The sequence below is a fragment of the Asterias amurensis genome, chromosome 4 (assembly GCF_032118995.1).
Source record: "Asterias amurensis chromosome 4, ASM3211899v1".
NCBI lineage: Eukaryota > Metazoa > Echinodermata > Asteroidea > Forcipulatida > Asteriidae > Asterias > Asterias amurensis.
Genome location: NC_092651.1, coordinates 16684494 through 16700580, shown reverse-complemented (window position 1 = coordinate 16700580; position 16087 = coordinate 16684494). Strand labels below are relative to the sequence as shown.

At 35.9% G+C, this 16087-nt stretch overlaps 1 long non-coding RNA gene and 4 other non-coding genes across 5 annotated transcripts; all 5 read left to right on the top strand.

Moving 5' to 3' along the window:
- The first annotated feature begins 1903 nt into the window (after positions 1–1903).
- Positions 1904–15284, top strand: LOC139936552 (uncharacterized). Its single transcript, XR_011785973.1, has 20 exons — positions 1904–2026; positions 3095–3140; positions 3591–3643; positions 3948–4004; positions 4240–4280; positions 4555–4611; positions 4841–4881; positions 5452–5526; positions 5756–5796; positions 6060–6116; positions 7154–7246; positions 7539–7576; positions 8348–8412; positions 9205–9281; positions 9834–9914; positions 10726–10788; positions 11383–11408; positions 12634–12683; positions 13544–13596; positions 14596–15284. It is a non-coding gene; the product is annotated as an uncharacterized lncRNA (long non-coding RNA).
- Positions 3194–3289, top strand: LOC139936767 (small nucleolar RNA SNORD14). The gene has a single exon (XR_011786021.1). It is a non-coding gene; the product is annotated as a small nucleolar RNA SNORD14 (small nucleolar RNA).
- On the top strand, positions 6168–6263 carry LOC139936765 (small nucleolar RNA SNORD14). Its single transcript, XR_011786020.1, has one exon. It is a non-coding gene; the product is annotated as a small nucleolar RNA SNORD14 (small nucleolar RNA).
- On the top strand, positions 8148–8243 carry LOC139936769 (small nucleolar RNA SNORD14). Its single transcript, XR_011786023.1, has one exon. It is a non-coding gene; the product is annotated as a small nucleolar RNA SNORD14 (small nucleolar RNA).
- Positions 11917–12012, top strand: LOC139936768 (small nucleolar RNA SNORD14). Its single transcript, XR_011786022.1, has one exon. It is a non-coding gene; the product is annotated as a small nucleolar RNA SNORD14 (small nucleolar RNA).
- Positions 15285–16087: the final 803 nt, after the last annotated feature.

Genomic DNA, 16087 nt, shown 5'->3' with positions numbered 1-16087 from the left:
TTAATTTGATTTCAAGACCTCAAAAGTGTACATTTCTTCCATTATTATCTCGAAACTTCGACAACCATTTTTTGTTGTTTTGCAAGGTGAGAAGACTGGTCTTTGACAATTACCAAAAGTTTCCAGTGCCTTTAAAGAGATTTAACTATAGATTCAGTTCTGCAAATAATAGACATCATTTGAAGACTTCTCTCTTTCTTTTGTGATTTTTTTGAAGTAAACAAATTTTCACTGAGCATGTGGGAAAAGACCTTTTAACTTTTGAATTGGTTGATATTAATGTTGATTTATGTACATAATGTATAAATACACCAGATGAAATGATTATAAAAAATATTATGACAAGTCTATGTGATTTGTTTACTGCAATTAATAGAGGTATACTTTTATTTTTGATGATTTTGATAGTTTAAAATAATTATTTGTGATTAATTAGTTTCAATATGATTGTTTTTTTTTTTTGCAATTACTTAATTAGGCGTGGCAGACCCAGTGGCTGCAACTGGAATTGTTAACTCCTCAGGGGTCGATTTCACAAAGAGTTATGAGATATTGAAAACTTATGCTAGTCAAGCACTAGGACCAGTAACTTAGGCTAATCCAAACTTAGGACCAGTGGAAAAGTCTAAGTTTTTATATCTCCTAAGACTGTGACTAAGATAGTTACTGTAGTGACTCGTCCTAACTCGATATCTGGTCCTAAACTCTTTGTGAAATCCACCCCCTGGCTAAGTTGCTCCCCTTGCATGTGCAGTAACTGGGTGCGAGTTCAATTTCATGTACAGCCATGTGCCAGGGCCCAATTTCATAGAGCTGCAGTCCTAAGTTAGTTACTGCAGTAACTCGTCCTACTCTTTGTGAGATCCATCCCCTGACTTGTTATGTGCAGTAACTGGATGAGAGTTCAATTTCATCGTGAGCCAGGGCCCATTTTCATAGAGCTGCTTATGCACAAAAAGGTAGCTAAGCACAACAAATCATGCTTACCAAAAAGAAATTAGCAGCCAATCTATTATTTCACCCGTATAATAAATGACTGGTATCCTGCTCATTTCTTCTAAGCAACAAATTGTCAAGCAGCTCTGAAATTGGGCAACAGTCATCCTTCAATCAGCTATAGTTTGTGTAATATTTTTTGTTTTTTATTATTAAGACCGGGTTTGTTATTTTGTATTTGTTGTCAACAATTATTATTATATGTTTAGTGTTAGTTTGTATTTAACCTTGAGAATGTCAAATCAAAGGATAGTTGCAGATGAGGTACTGGAAAACTAATTCCAATAGTGTCAACATTATTTTGTTGATTCTCGAACTGTCTTTTGCTCTGATTTAGTCGGATGCATTAAAATTTGAAATAAATTGTGGGGAAACCCTTAAATAAAAAAAGGTCCTTTTGTAATTTGTTGTTTGATTTGTAATTGTCTGTCTTGGTTCATTGATTTTGAAATGAGCATTTTGTGTACATTTACTGCTTCCATTTTCAAGTTTGGATTTGGCAGACAAAACAAAGTGTTTTTAAACACTTGTTTTTGGAAACTTTAGTTTTGTTTGGATGCCTTGTGCGTGCAGTGAATTTGTACTTTTTGTACAAAACAATTACTGGGTCAACCTGCAAAGTTTTTTTCATATATTTTCAGCGAAGAAAGTAAACCCTGCTTTAAACAGTGGTAAGAACATGTACAAACTAATATTCAAAATATAAAAAATATTCCCCTCCCCTCCCCTCCCGAGCACAACGGGCAGGAACAAGAGAAGGGAAAGGGCGGGGGCTAAACTTTACACAAGAGGGCGCTCTTATCAATTGCAAGGCGTGTTTTGCCTGGTACCCACCCTTGTACACAACAGTGAAATTTGCGAGGAGAACGGAGAAACACGCACGCACAGCAGAATTTGTATGGTCTTTTGGCTGCACCGCGTGATGGAAGCAGGACCGGTTGATGGTGAACACTCAGCTCGTCCTCGAAAATTCCCTCTTTTCGGAGGCATTTACGCCTTCCGACAGCAGTTTGACCATCATGAAGTTTACGTAAGCATGATATTCAGAAGTTATATTGGTTTGGTGGTTATCTTGTTTGTGTTAATGAACTAAGCAAAGTCCGTAAACTTCATCTTCATTCACGTATTAAAAAAACCGAACACACACAGGTCGCCAGACGACGACACCACGTGTACGGGCCGGTGGATTACCCAACCGCACCATGCGTGCGGCCTTTGCGCGCGTGGCGGTCCACATCAAGTTCTCTTTGACTTTGACTCTTGCTTCGCATTATTGTACTAATAGCAAATTTAACATTAATTGATGAACACAGTGTGACTTTGATTTGAACATAAAAAAAACATATAAGATAGTATACTTTCTCTTTTCTGATGTGTGTTCTAAACTGAATTGAATTTGAAATTCATAATCATACTTAAGTTAAAATTAAGTATTTTTTTATAGGAACGGGCTGTTGTGCTGGCTGTAGTGTAGTGCTGTGTAGTGTAAAATATTTTTAAAATATAACAATTAATTTGTATGTCCTATTTAGGAAAGGGCATCTTGAATTCCTTAGTTGTAAATAAAAAAGTTTTTTAACAAAAGAAATATTCTAAGTCTAACTTGAGTAAATATGCTGTTTTATTTCAAGGCGAATGAAAAAGTGGTGGCAAGATACAGAAACTTTTTCCAATTTCTCCCCTTTATTCACTTAAAATGTTTGGCGTGTACATTAATTAATTAACAAAAATTGTGCACGCTTTTTTTGGTGTAATTTTATGAAATGTCCAATGCAGACGCTCGATGTTGTAAAACTTCATCAGCACTGTGCAGTTTGCTGCTGATTTGTTTGCATACTGACACAGCTGTATCAACTATAAATTGTCGATTTAAAGAAAATATAGATTTAAAACTAATTTACTGGGCAGGACTTGTTATGATGATAATTTCTTTCCCCAGCTTATCGATAGATGCTGATATTGAAAGCGACTTTTGTAAGCCAAACCAAATCTGAACAAGCCTGTTTGTTTCAACTGAGTAAACAAATTCTAAAATCTTTTTCAACAAAATGGTCTCGTACTTTATTTGTTTATACTTTTTGTTTTATATATTTTTTAGGAAAAAGGAAAAGGAGTACGAAGACAATTGGGAGAAAAAGAAACTTGTAAGTTTATAATTTGTTTTCATTTAATTTTTTTTTCTTCGCAATTATTATGTCGGCGATGATGATATTTTTTCCCAACATCTGCAGTTTCCACCAGAGAGACCTCCGGGTCTTGATGATGGTTTCAACTTCCTTGGATGTCTGAGCTGACAAAATCTTTTTTTTGCATATTTTTTCTTCTTTTTTTCTTTTAATTTAAAAAAAAATAAAAATTGACTTGAGGCGTGTTTCAATCACTTTGATTCTTAACAAGTACAGAGAACACAAACCAGAGTTTGTGTTGACAAACCAAATTTGAACGAAAAAGTTATTTAAAACTCACAGTGATATAATTTTGCTAAATGTAGGCTTGATCCTGTTTTCCCAGTGTAATTACAGTACTGTCCAAATTTGTATCTCCATTTTTTGATAACTTTGATTAATTGTGTACTTTCTTCTACGGTGTTACAGGTATGCGAGATAATCCTTCAAGAAACATTTGAAGATGCTTGTGGAAAGAATGGGTGAGGAAATTACAAGATCTTTAGGAAATAGATTAATTTCCAGAGTTGAATTTACACAACAGTCTGATTTTTTTTCCATACATTTTTAAGACATTTTATTTAAGGTCAGTGGCTTGTAATGATGATAATTTCTTTCCCCAGCTTATCGATAGATGCTGATATTGAAAGCGACTTTTGTAAGCCAAACCAAATCTGAACAAGCCTCCAGAATCGTTCCTGTACTGGTGTGATAACAATACCGCTCAAATCTTTTTTCTCAGTTGCCCGACTAAAGTTCTTTTATATTTATCATTTACCTTCATAGGAGTCCAAGTATGCAGGAATATTGTGTACAAGTATGCAGGAATACTGAGGATTTAAGGTAAATGTTTTATTCAATTTTAGTTGGCTTTTGAGAAAACATAATTTTGTAGACGATGATGATATTTTTTCCCAACATCTGCAGTTACCACCATAGAGATCTCCGGGTCTTGATGATGGTTTAAACTTCCTTGGATGTCTGAGCTGACCTAAAAATAGGAATTTAATCTGAACTTCAAATTTTATGAGTTTTTCTCGTTTTTGTTTATGGAGTTTGATTTGTTTATTTCTTGCAGATAGTTCAAGAAACACTTGAAGATGCCTGTGGAGAGAATAGGTAAGAAAGTTACAAGATTTTAGGATTTAGTCCCATTTGAAAAATTATTCTGTACATTTTTATGATAATTAAGATCACTGGCTTGTTATGATGATAATTTCTTTCCCCAGCTTATCGATAGATGCTGATATTGAAAGCGACTTTTGTAAGCCAAACCAAATCTGAACAAGCCTCCAGAATCGTTCCTGTACTGGTGCGGTAACAATACCGCCCAAATCTTTTTTTCTCAGTTGCCCAACTAAAGTTCTTTGATATTTATCATTTACCTTCACAGGAGTACAAGTATGCAGGAATACTGTGTACAAGTATCCAGGAAGAATGAGGAGTTAAGGTAAATGTTTTATTCAGTTTGAGTTTGTTTTTGAGAAAACATAATTTTGTTGGCGATGATGATATTTTTTCCCAACATCTGCAGTTTCCACCAGAGAGACCTTCGGGTCTTGATGATGGTTTCAACTTCCTTGGATGTCTGAGCTGATAAAATCTTATTTAATTTGATTTCGACTTTGATTATATTTGTTTCATTTGTTTATGGAGTTTCATTCATTTATTTCTTGCAGACTTTTCAAGAAGCATTTGAAGATGCTGGTGGACAGATTGGGTAAGAACATTGCAAGATTTTTAGTATTACATTGATTGTCAAGGTGAATAAACGTAATAGTCGCATTGTAAATGTAAACCTATACATTTTTATGAGAATTAAGATCAATGGCTTGTAATGATGATAATTTCTTTCCCCAGCTTATCGATAGATGCTGATATTGAAAGCGACTTTTGTAAGCCAAACCAAATCTGAACAAGCCTTATAATGATCAATTTGTCCCCTTCTCACACAACAAAAGTGGTCCATTTTATATTCTTACTTTGAACAATAGCATTCATCGCTATTATTTAGAATAGATGCATGATATTCTTACGACTTGAAATCTGTTTTCTTATTTTTATTTTTATTTTATTTTCCTTGGGATAAATCAGAAAACTATGAATGAGGCCTTAAAAGTTTTGCTTACGACTGCTTATAGTCTGAATCTAGATCCTATAATAACAGGAATCCCTTCCCACCCACTCCACTATAAACATGGAACATTGTTGACCAAAACACTCTGCTGCCAATTAACCATGTATATGTGTTTTTTATTGTCATTTTACTTTCTTCTTTTTTTTTACACAGATAACAATGCTTCTATTTTTGGCAGTCATTACTTTGCAGTCGAGTAACGATCACATGATAGTATATGAACCAATGGTAAGCTTATTACATTTTATTTTTTGTTAAGCAAACAATGTTTTGTCGGCGATGATGATATTTTTTCCCAACATCTGCAGTTTCCACCATAGAGACCTCCGGGTCTTGATGATGGTTTAAACTTCCTTGGATGTCTTAGCTGACCAAAAAATAGGAGTTAATCTGAACTTAAACTTTGATTATATTTCATGTTTTTGTTTATGGAGTTTGATTGATTTGTTTCTTGCAGATAGTTCAAGAAACACGTGAAGATGCCTGTGGAAAGAATAGGTAAGAAAGTTTAAAGATTTTAGGATTTAGTCCTGTTTGAAAAATTAATCTGTACATTTCTATTCAATGGCTTGTTATGATGATAATTTCTTTCCCCAGCTTATCGATAGATGCTGATATTGAAAGCGACTTTTGTAAGCCAAACCAAATCTGAACAAGCCCCCAGAATCGTTCCTGTACTGGTGTGTTAACAATACCGCCCAAATCTTTTTTTCTCAGTTGCCCAACTAAAGTTCTATTATATTTATTATTTACCTTCATAGGAGTCCAAGTATGCAGGAATACTGTGTACAAGTATGCAGGAATACTGAGGAGTTAAGGTAAGTGTTTTATTCAATTTTTAGTTTGTTTTTGAGAAAACATAATTTTGTCAGCGATGATGATATTTTTTCCCAACATCTGCAGTTTCCACCATAGAGACCTCCGGGTCTTGATGATGGTTTCAACTTCCTTGGATGTCTGAGCTGACATGACCATAACGTGTAGTAACTTGGTGTTGGTTCTTAGTACGCTCATGCATGAATGCGTGTGGATGATGTTCAGTTGGGCACTCAATCACCAAAGATTAAAAGGCACTGGACACTATGTTCAGTTGGGCACTCAATCACCAAAGATTAAAAGGCACTGGACACTATGTTCAGTTGGGCACTCAATCACCAAAGATTAAAAGGCACTGGACACTATGTTCAGTTGGGCACTCAATCACCAAAGATTAAAAGGCACTGGACACTATGTTCAGTTGGGCACTCAATCACCAAAGATTAAAAGGCACTGGACACTATGTTCAGTTGGGCACTCAATCACCAAAGATTAAAAGGCACTGGACACTATGTTCAGTTGGGCACTCAATCACCAAAGATTAAAAGGCACTGGACACTATGTTCAGTTGGGCACTCAATCACCAAAGATTAAAAGGCACTGGACACTATTTGTAATTACTCAAAATAATTGTTAGCATAAAAACTTACTTGGTAACGAGCAATGTAGAGCTGTTGATAGTATAAAACATTGTGAGAAACAGCTCCCTCCGAAGTAACCTAGTTTCTGTTAAAGAAGTAATTTTCCACAAATTTGATTTTGAGACCTCAATGAGATTTTGAGGTCCTGAAAGCACACAACTTCGTGTGACAATGGTGTTTTTTCTTCCATTATTATCTCGCAATTTCGACGAGCAATTGAGTCAAATTTTCACACTTTTGTTGTTGTTAAGGCGACAAGAGTGGCCATTGACAATAACCAAAGGTGTCCAGTGTCTTAAACACTGAATTTCTTTGTTTCTTATATATTTAGTGTCCCTTTTGAGATTGTTGACCAAATATAATTTGTTTTAACTCGGTACCTATTTATGTCTCTGTAGTCTGATGAGACTGGTCTAATAAAGCCTGCTTGGTTCACCATCTAAGTCATCAGCAAGAAATGGCACGACCCATCAAACTGAAGACCAAGTAAGGTATGTCAACTTAATTGTGTTTTAATCTTAATGAAATTTAACCTATAAAGGAATTATGATGTTCCTGCGGTGTAGACAGTCTACATAAATTAAATAGACTTGAAGGCTTGTAATGATGATAATTTCTTTCCCCAGCTTATCGATAGATGCTGATATTGAAAGCGACTTTTGTAAGCCAAACCAAATCTGAACAAGCCAGACATGTGTTTTTTATTTCTTTAAAGAAAAACCCATGACGGAGACATTGATTCCTAACCTTTATTGATAATTATATTTCTTTCCCACTCTACAGGAATACCAAGCTGATCATACAAAGCAACCATCAAAAATGTGAGCAAGTTTGAAACCTTTTTGTTAATCTTAACACAATGACTGTAAAACAAAAAAGGAGCGTAGTTCACAAAATTGTGGCTGATGTTTTTCTGGCCATGATGAGCTATTTGAATGGATTTTTTTCCCCGATTTCTTGTTGACAGACCCCCAATTTTCATATCCTCATTTTTATAGTGCCACAGAAACTGGAAATTAAGTTTAAAATTAAATTAAAAATAAGCACTATGCAGGTTACTCCTTACTTTGCCATAACTTTATCGCATACCTAGTAAAGAAAAATGTTAACCATAATATTTAGGCTAATGCTCAAAAGATAAAAAAGTTTCTCTGTGGATGTCTTCCAGTGGTGCACTTGCAAGGAATGTGAAAATGCTAAATATTCATTTAAGAAGAAAAAAATGTAACACTTTTTTCAATTTCTAGTTAATACCTTGTGTCACTCGTAACTGAAATGAATAACAACGGAACACATGTGTACAACCAGACAGGATATGGTATCGGGCTTATATCTGATTATAAAGAGTACACCATTTATAAATACATTAACTAGGAAGAAATCAAAGTAGATTGGCGATGATGATATTTTTTCCCAACATCTGCAGTTTCCACCATAGAGACCTCCGGGTCTTGATGATGGTTTAAACTTCCTTGGATGTCTTAGCCAAATGATATATTGATGCTTCCAAACAAATTCAGAAGATTGAGGTTTTTTCCCGAACATTTTTTCTATTTTATGTAACCGTGACGATTTCTGAATTTTCATATCAGGCTTTCCAGCATAAAAGACGAATCTCGGAGCATCTTTCTTGGAGCACTGTATGATGATGAAAGTGGTAAGTTGATTTCTTGAATCTCATTTTCCCCTGATGTAATTGACTTTTTTGAACCTGTCCTATTTATTTTGAATAGCAAGCAACCATTATTCTTGGTCATTGGTTTCTTGAACAGCCACTAAATTTTTGTGTGAATGCTTTGCTTTTTTTTGTGTCCAAATTTACGGTGATGGTACATTATTGTGACTAAACTGGATCAACCTCAATTATCAGTTACTTATAATTTTAGCCAAAATTTATGAAGCGCAGGAAATCTGAATAAGTTTTACGAAAATGAAAATCACATGGTTATGATGAGACCCTTATCCGTTGATCCCTAGTGTTGTTCCTACACTGTGTTGGGGCACACTTCACCTTGGAGATCTGAACCATTCCCTTACTAAAGAAACAAGAAATTATTTTTCCATGCATATATGCACACCTTACTGATAATTGTTCCAACTATATTTGTGCTGTGTTGTTTGATCAAAATCCAAACCAGGTTTCTATGATGGATCTTATGCATATGACATCATTTGAGCAGGGCGCCCTCGCCTGGTGGTAAAAGGGAGGTTGCTCAGCTCATTTGGCCAATTATATGCGTTATGCATAAAAATCTGTGCATTTTAAATGTTTCGTCTTTGGTTTACCTCAAAGATGGCGGCTTGATGACGTCAATGCTTAAAGTATATTTTGTTACTCGTCACTTTAGGCACCACGAAAGCCTTAATGGTGATTTAAAAAATGTTTTTCTTGTATTTGGTTGTAGAGCAATTTTGTTAACTTTCTTGATTACATGTGATAATCTTTCAGGTCTGTGGTACTGTGATATACAACAACCGGGATAGTAAAGTATAGAGATATCAACACAACTTATTCATTCTTGACAGGTTTGTTTCTCCATTGATTTGTTATATTTTTATTAAGTTTTTATTAAATTTTATAAAAGTTTGCAAGAAGAAAACAAATATTAAAAGTTGTTAAGCCAAAGCAGTCCTGTCTGTAGCATGGTTATGATGAGACCCTATATCCGTTGATCCCTAGTGTACAGCACAGTGATGGGTCACATTTCACCTTGGAGATCTGAACCATGTCCACACTACATAAACTGAAAATAATTTGACATCTTCAGAAAGTGGATTTATTTTGCATTATGTGGTTGATCGCATTAAACCAATCTTTCATAATTCTTGACACCTGTTCTAAAATGGATGTCCTTTTTTTTTTTAAGTCGATGTTGTACTCTTGAAAATAAACAGCTCTACTTAACATGTTATTTTTCACAGATCAGTACTAGAATGGATGTCTTTTTTTCTCTTTCTTTTTTATAAAGTAAATTATGTACTCTTGAAAAATAAACAGCTTTACTAAACATAAAACTTTTCATGTACGGAATTATCTCTGTAAATTAGTAGTTGAAAAGCCTTTTATTCCTTTCTTAGATATAAAGATCTCGTCATGGAGTTTCTTGCCTCTGCTTGCAGGCTATTGCAACGTCATCTGTCTTTTCTAGTGAATGAAAGGTAAGGTTAGGTACTTTGTTCAATTTTTCTTTTTTTTAAATGCTGCCATGGTTCCTTTTCATTTTATGGAAAAGTAAGGCCATGCCCTAAATAACCCACGGCACCCACAGCAATTGCCATGGTGCCCTGTGCTTTTGATGTGGTGCCTTGTGCTTTTGCTGTGGTGCCTTGTGCTTTTGCTGCGGTGCCTTCTTGCAAAGTTCCAATCCAGATTTATATTTTCCTCATAGAAATGCCCCTTTACCAGAGGGAGAATGATGTGCCCCTTAGAGAACAAAACTCGAGGCATGTAAGGACTGTATCTGAAATTACAGCTACGGCTATTACTGTTGCTAAGGGTTTTTACTAAGGGCATCCAATACTAAAACACATGACGATCGAGAGCCATGGTGTGCCGTCAAATGATTAGAAACCTGTGAAGAGGCTTGTAATGATGATAATTTCTTTCCCCAGCTTATCGATAGATGCTGATATTGAAAGCGACTTTTGTAAGCCAAACCAAATCTGAACAAGCCTCCGTAGGTCAAGCGAGAAAATGTTTCACTTGGGAACAAAGATATTGTATTTCGGGAACAAAGATATTGTACTTTGGGAACAAAGATATTGTACTTTGGGGAACAAAGTTGACAAAATTGGAAGACCACTAGATAGCTCATTTGGTAGAACCTCGGGACCATTAAGCCAGCGGTTGCAGGTTCAAGCCCCGCTCTGGTCATTTTTTCTTTGTTCACCCCAATATTGTACTTTGTTATTTAGCAATTTCGTTCGCTTCTCTTAAAATAATACTTGATAATATGTGATACTTTTCCAGGTCTCGTGATACGCAACCAACGTGATGCTGGGGATATCAGCATTTCTCATTCCTCTTGAATAGGTTGGTTTTGTCATTTATTTATTTCAATTTGTTTTTGCGTTTGATAAACGGTAGAAATTTCAAAAATTTAAGATTTGCATTATTATGGTTATGATGAGACCCTATATCCGTTGATCCCTAGTGTACAGCACAGTGATGGGTCACATTTCACCTTGGAGATCTGAACCATGTCTATATAGTAATAAGCCCAGCTGGGCTCGATCTTGGGGGCCTACAAACCACTAAGAGTCGTCGAAAGATGAGTTGTCAGTATCACCATAGCGATTTGTGTTATGACATCTCACTTTGCTTTACCAGTTTAGATTGATTCGCCGTAATCAATATTTGGAAGACCTTATTACATAAACAATTAAATATTTATACATTCAGCCAAGTAGCTTTCTTTCCATCTATTGTGTGATCATGAATGTTCCAAGCTTGTAGCAACATGGGTTACCAGAACAGCCTGGCTACTCGAACATAGTCTGCACAGCAAGTAGATACTCGCATGGTGTTACCGTAGGCCAAATATTTCTCATGGATATTGATACCTCACTATGCAAAAAACAGTCAATATTTTCAAAATCATTTCATTTGGTTTCCATTTCTCCTCAGATTTTGCCTCTGACATCCGGAATTAGGTAAGCCATGGTCATCATAATCATAGCAATATGGTGTGCTTTAATAATAATAATAATATTACTTGTAATGCGCACATATCCACCTTGCTGGGTGTTCAGGGCGCAGTAAAAACCAAAAACCAACAAAATTAGTCCTTAAAAACCGGTGACATATGATAAGTTTTGAGAAGAGATTTGAATGTTCCAAGTGCTGTTATTTACAGTGTTGGCTCGAACTCATGTTCGGCAGAGCCCAGTCTCAACAAGCTTGTAAGCAAACAAAACTTGCTTGGCATAAAGAAAACCGTGACAGGTTACCAGTCAAAAAAAGAGTGTCATTCATACTGGTACGACCAGAGCCCTTATATTATTTTGCCAAGCGAAATTGCTTGTTTTTTTGTTTTTTTTCCTGTTTAACAACTTCACAAAATTGTGAAATCTGTACTTTTTTGATTAAGTTTCCTCTATAGGCATCTTTGGTCTTAATACAAGATTTATTAAAGATGGTTCCAAAGATGCGAATTTCTGTCGGCGATGATGATATTTTTTCCCAACATCTGCAGTTTCCACCAGAGAGACCTCCGGGTCTTCATGATGGTTTCAACTTCCTTGGATGTCTGAGCTGACCGACTTTGCCTTTGGCACAAAACTTGATATCTTTGATGTTGAATGGTTACCAAAACACTAAACACAATATTTTGTTTTATCAGCGCTTTGATATAGGAGTTTAAAGGAACACGTTGCCTTGGATCGGACGAGTTGGTCTATAAAAAAGCGTTTGAAACCGTTTGTTATGAAATGTATATGGTTGGAAAGATGTTTTAAAAGTAGAATATAATGATCCACACAAGCATCACTCAAAATTGCACGGTTTTCATTTTACGTCGCGAATTAACACAGTCGGCCATTTATGGGAGTCAACTTTTTGACTCCCATAAATGGCCGACCATGTTAGTCGACGAGGTAAAACGAAAACCACGCAATTTTGAGGCGTATTTGTGTAGATCATTGTATTCTACTTTTACAACATCTTTCTAACAATACCAATTTTATAGCAAACGGTTACAAACGCTTTTCAAAGACCAACTCGACCGATCCAAGGCAACGTGTTCCTTTCAGTCTCTGCACAGTCCAGAAAATACTGGCAGACATGGGCTCCCTTTGGTTCATAATTAAGGCTCCCTATGTTGTGATGGAAATGAAGTTTTAACATGAAATGTAAAGTGATATTTGTTAATTTTTGCAGATCTTACAAGAAATAAGAAGCGGATCGTAACGTTGGCTGATAAGAGTTAGGTAAGGAGTTTCTGTTTGAAAACTATCTCCTTTGAAAATCAAACTTGTTTGACCCTTTCCCAAGAACAAAATGTCATGCCTGCTGAGGTCTGCACTAATATTGATTATGCTTTTACAAATGACCGGGCTTACCATCATAATCTGGGTTTTGAATTACCATCATAGGGGACTTTTGGGACACTAGGTGGCAGCAGACTTGCCAGGTAGAATCAATTGTTCTCGGTAATGTGCGCATGCTCAGAACCACGTAAGCAATGGACATTTTCCTGGTAACTCTGCTGCCACCTAGCGCCTCAAAATCTCCCATTGGATCTTGTTTGAGTGAGGAAGAATCCCAATAAATCATTCTAAGGAGTTGGTGTCGATGGCTTGTAATGATGATAATTTCTTTCCCCAGCTTATCGATAGATGCTGATATTGAAAGCGACTTTTGTAAGCCAAACCAAATCTGAACAAGCCTTTATGTCACTCTCTTAGAGCGTAGGGTCCATTGTATCCGTCTGCTTCACAGTTTGAAAAATTGGAGTGGGTGATGAATAAACCACACAAATAATAAATAATGGTAGCTTTCTCGACCGAGTTTTGAAATCCACACAAAGATTACTCGATTCAAATTGAGTTTGTGACACTCATTCGTTGAGCAATTGACAAAATGAATGTTTATATTTGCAAAACAATTTCATGGAAGATATATTAGAGGGGGGACACAAATCATCATGAGTTTCGAAGTGTGGTTGAACGAATTCTCAAATTTCAAGGGAAATGTAGGACCTCTGGACTAGAGGCCATGTTTTTATTTAAAAGTATCCATTGCATTTTATTTGAAGTTGCAAATGAATCGTTTGCTACTTTTTATTCAGGCTGACCATAATCCAAGAGATGATGACCATGACCCACTACACCAAGGTCAAAGGTGAGTTTAACCTATTATTGATCGATTACATTTCCCCCCGTTTTTTTCAACAAACTTATTTTATTTAGAGGCTTGTAATGATGATAATTTCTTTCCCCAGCTTATCGATAGATGCTGATATTGAAAGCGACTTTTGTAAGCCAAACCAAATCTGAACAAGCCCTAAATATTTCCCCTTGGCGTTTCCAATAGCTAAATGATCTTTTTACTATTTGTGCGAGTTGTGAAAATCTATTTTTTTTTTTTTTTTTTTCTTTTTTTTGGGGGGGGGGGTGTTTTACTGTTGTACATAATATAAGAGCTGCCAACTCTCTGATTTTGCAGAAAGCTCCCAGGAAAATAAACCCATTCCATGTATTGATGAACAAATTTGAAAATCTCCCTGATTATAGATCCCTGTGTTGACTGAAAGCCGTGTTCGCACTAGACTTAATTTGGGCAAACTAACCGAGCCAATGGGTAACTTACCAATTTCAGTCAAGTCCAGTGCTAACAGCCCGGGTAACTTTCCTGACGGGTAACTTTCCCACGCCGCGTGGGTAGTTTAACCGAGCCAAAGGTGCCCAGGATGATTGACCAAGTCGGTTTAACCGAGCCAGAAAATCCAGTGCGGACGCAACGACTCGGTTAAATCTCCCATCCGTCTGTGACCTTACTGAACATCTCCCTGAATGTTGTACACAAGCTCCCTGATTGCAAAGGTTGGCAGCTCTGTAGAGTGTTTAACATTTCTTTTGTATATGAATAGACCTTATGCACCGACGTCGGCATGCCACAATCTTAGAGGTGAAACTATGATCAAACAATGGAAACATACATTATGTATGCACGCCAAACAGTATCGACCACAGTGTGACCTCTTTCGAGGACCCCCTACTCATATGATGTCATGTGCATAAGGTCTATTTGTTTTGTTGATTTTAATGCTTATTTGTCATAACAAGAATGAAATTCCCACACTTTGTTTTCAAAGCAAATTCTTTTCGGTTCTGATTTCAGATTGTTCTGTTGATTTTCTGCGGCGGCATCGCTGATGATCCTTTTAGGTTTTTTGTTTCGGAATGCTGTAAATTTATTTTATTGTTATTACTTAAACAATTTATTTAATTTTGGTTGTTAATTTTTTTTAAACATTGGGTATGTGTTAGATATTAATTATACCAGTACAACAAGACAGTTGACTTCTGTATAACAAGACGGTTAGACCACTGGGACTAGCCAAATTACCAAGACAGAAATGCAAAGCAGAAATGAGTTTCGGGACTACAGAATGTACTCTTTCAGAACCACGCAACAGTGGTCTTTAGAATGAGGGTTGACTGTATGTTTATTATAAATTAGTTTGGGGAAGATTGATGCTTTTGCAGGGGAGAAAGAATAATAATTTTGGCTATGCACCAAAAATGCAAAGGTCGTGGGTTTGAATCCCAGCCAAGATATATTTTTTCATGGAACTTGAGAAAGTACTGAGAATACAGACAGTGCTAACACACATCCATGTAAGGGTTAAACCAAAATTAATATTTATTAACATGCATCTTTCTTTTTAGTTTCTACATTCTTGTTTTTATTTTGAAATTTTCTATCAAAATTCTTGGCTCAACCATCTTGTGTTATGTTTTTGGGATTATGTAATGTAATGTTGAAGGTGTAATGATGAGATATTAAAACTTATAAATCAACAAAGAAGACAATGCAGCGTTTATTCATACTATTTTTGGGGTGTGGTCTTGGCCGATTCATAGGGGACCTTGCAGGATTTTCTCACTGATGAGCACCGGAATTAGATTTTCTTTGGTAGAGGATGTATAATTAATGTAGATTGAGGCAGTTAAGTGAACGAAAATATCCATCGGGGAAGTACGATGCTATGTCAGATTGTTGGCCCCAAACATTAAAAAATAGATTTTTTTGAGTGAATGGTATTTCAAAGAGTATCACCCGCTCTAACGAAAAAAAGTTTAACTTATACTTTTAATTGTTGGGAACCATGACAAAAATTTGAAACGTTTCTTATAAAACACATAAGAATTGGTCTCGTGATATATTGTCGGGATCCAACAAAAACTCAATTTGAGCATTTTTTTTTTACTGGTACTAATAGTATGCGGACTTTTTCGAGCAATGGCTCAAATGTACATGTAACATCCGACTCCCCATCAAAATACCTATTGATTTTTAAATCAAAATTTTTTGGTCAAATCGGCCAAAAATCTGACATAGCATCTTTAACTCACTTTTAAGACACTGGTTATTGGTGATTGTCAAAGACCAGTCTTCTCACTTGGTTTATCTCAACGTATTATGCATAAAATAAACCTGTGAAAATTTGAGAATGGACCAACTTCGGCTACTCGATCGGTAGAGGGCGCTATTCAAGGGATAGTTTCATGCTGCTTTATTCGAAAACGGTTAGGTTTTTTTGCTCCGCTGCTCGGATTGGCGAGAGATGATGAATAATTATAGGGAATGAATAGTTTGTCTTCAATTG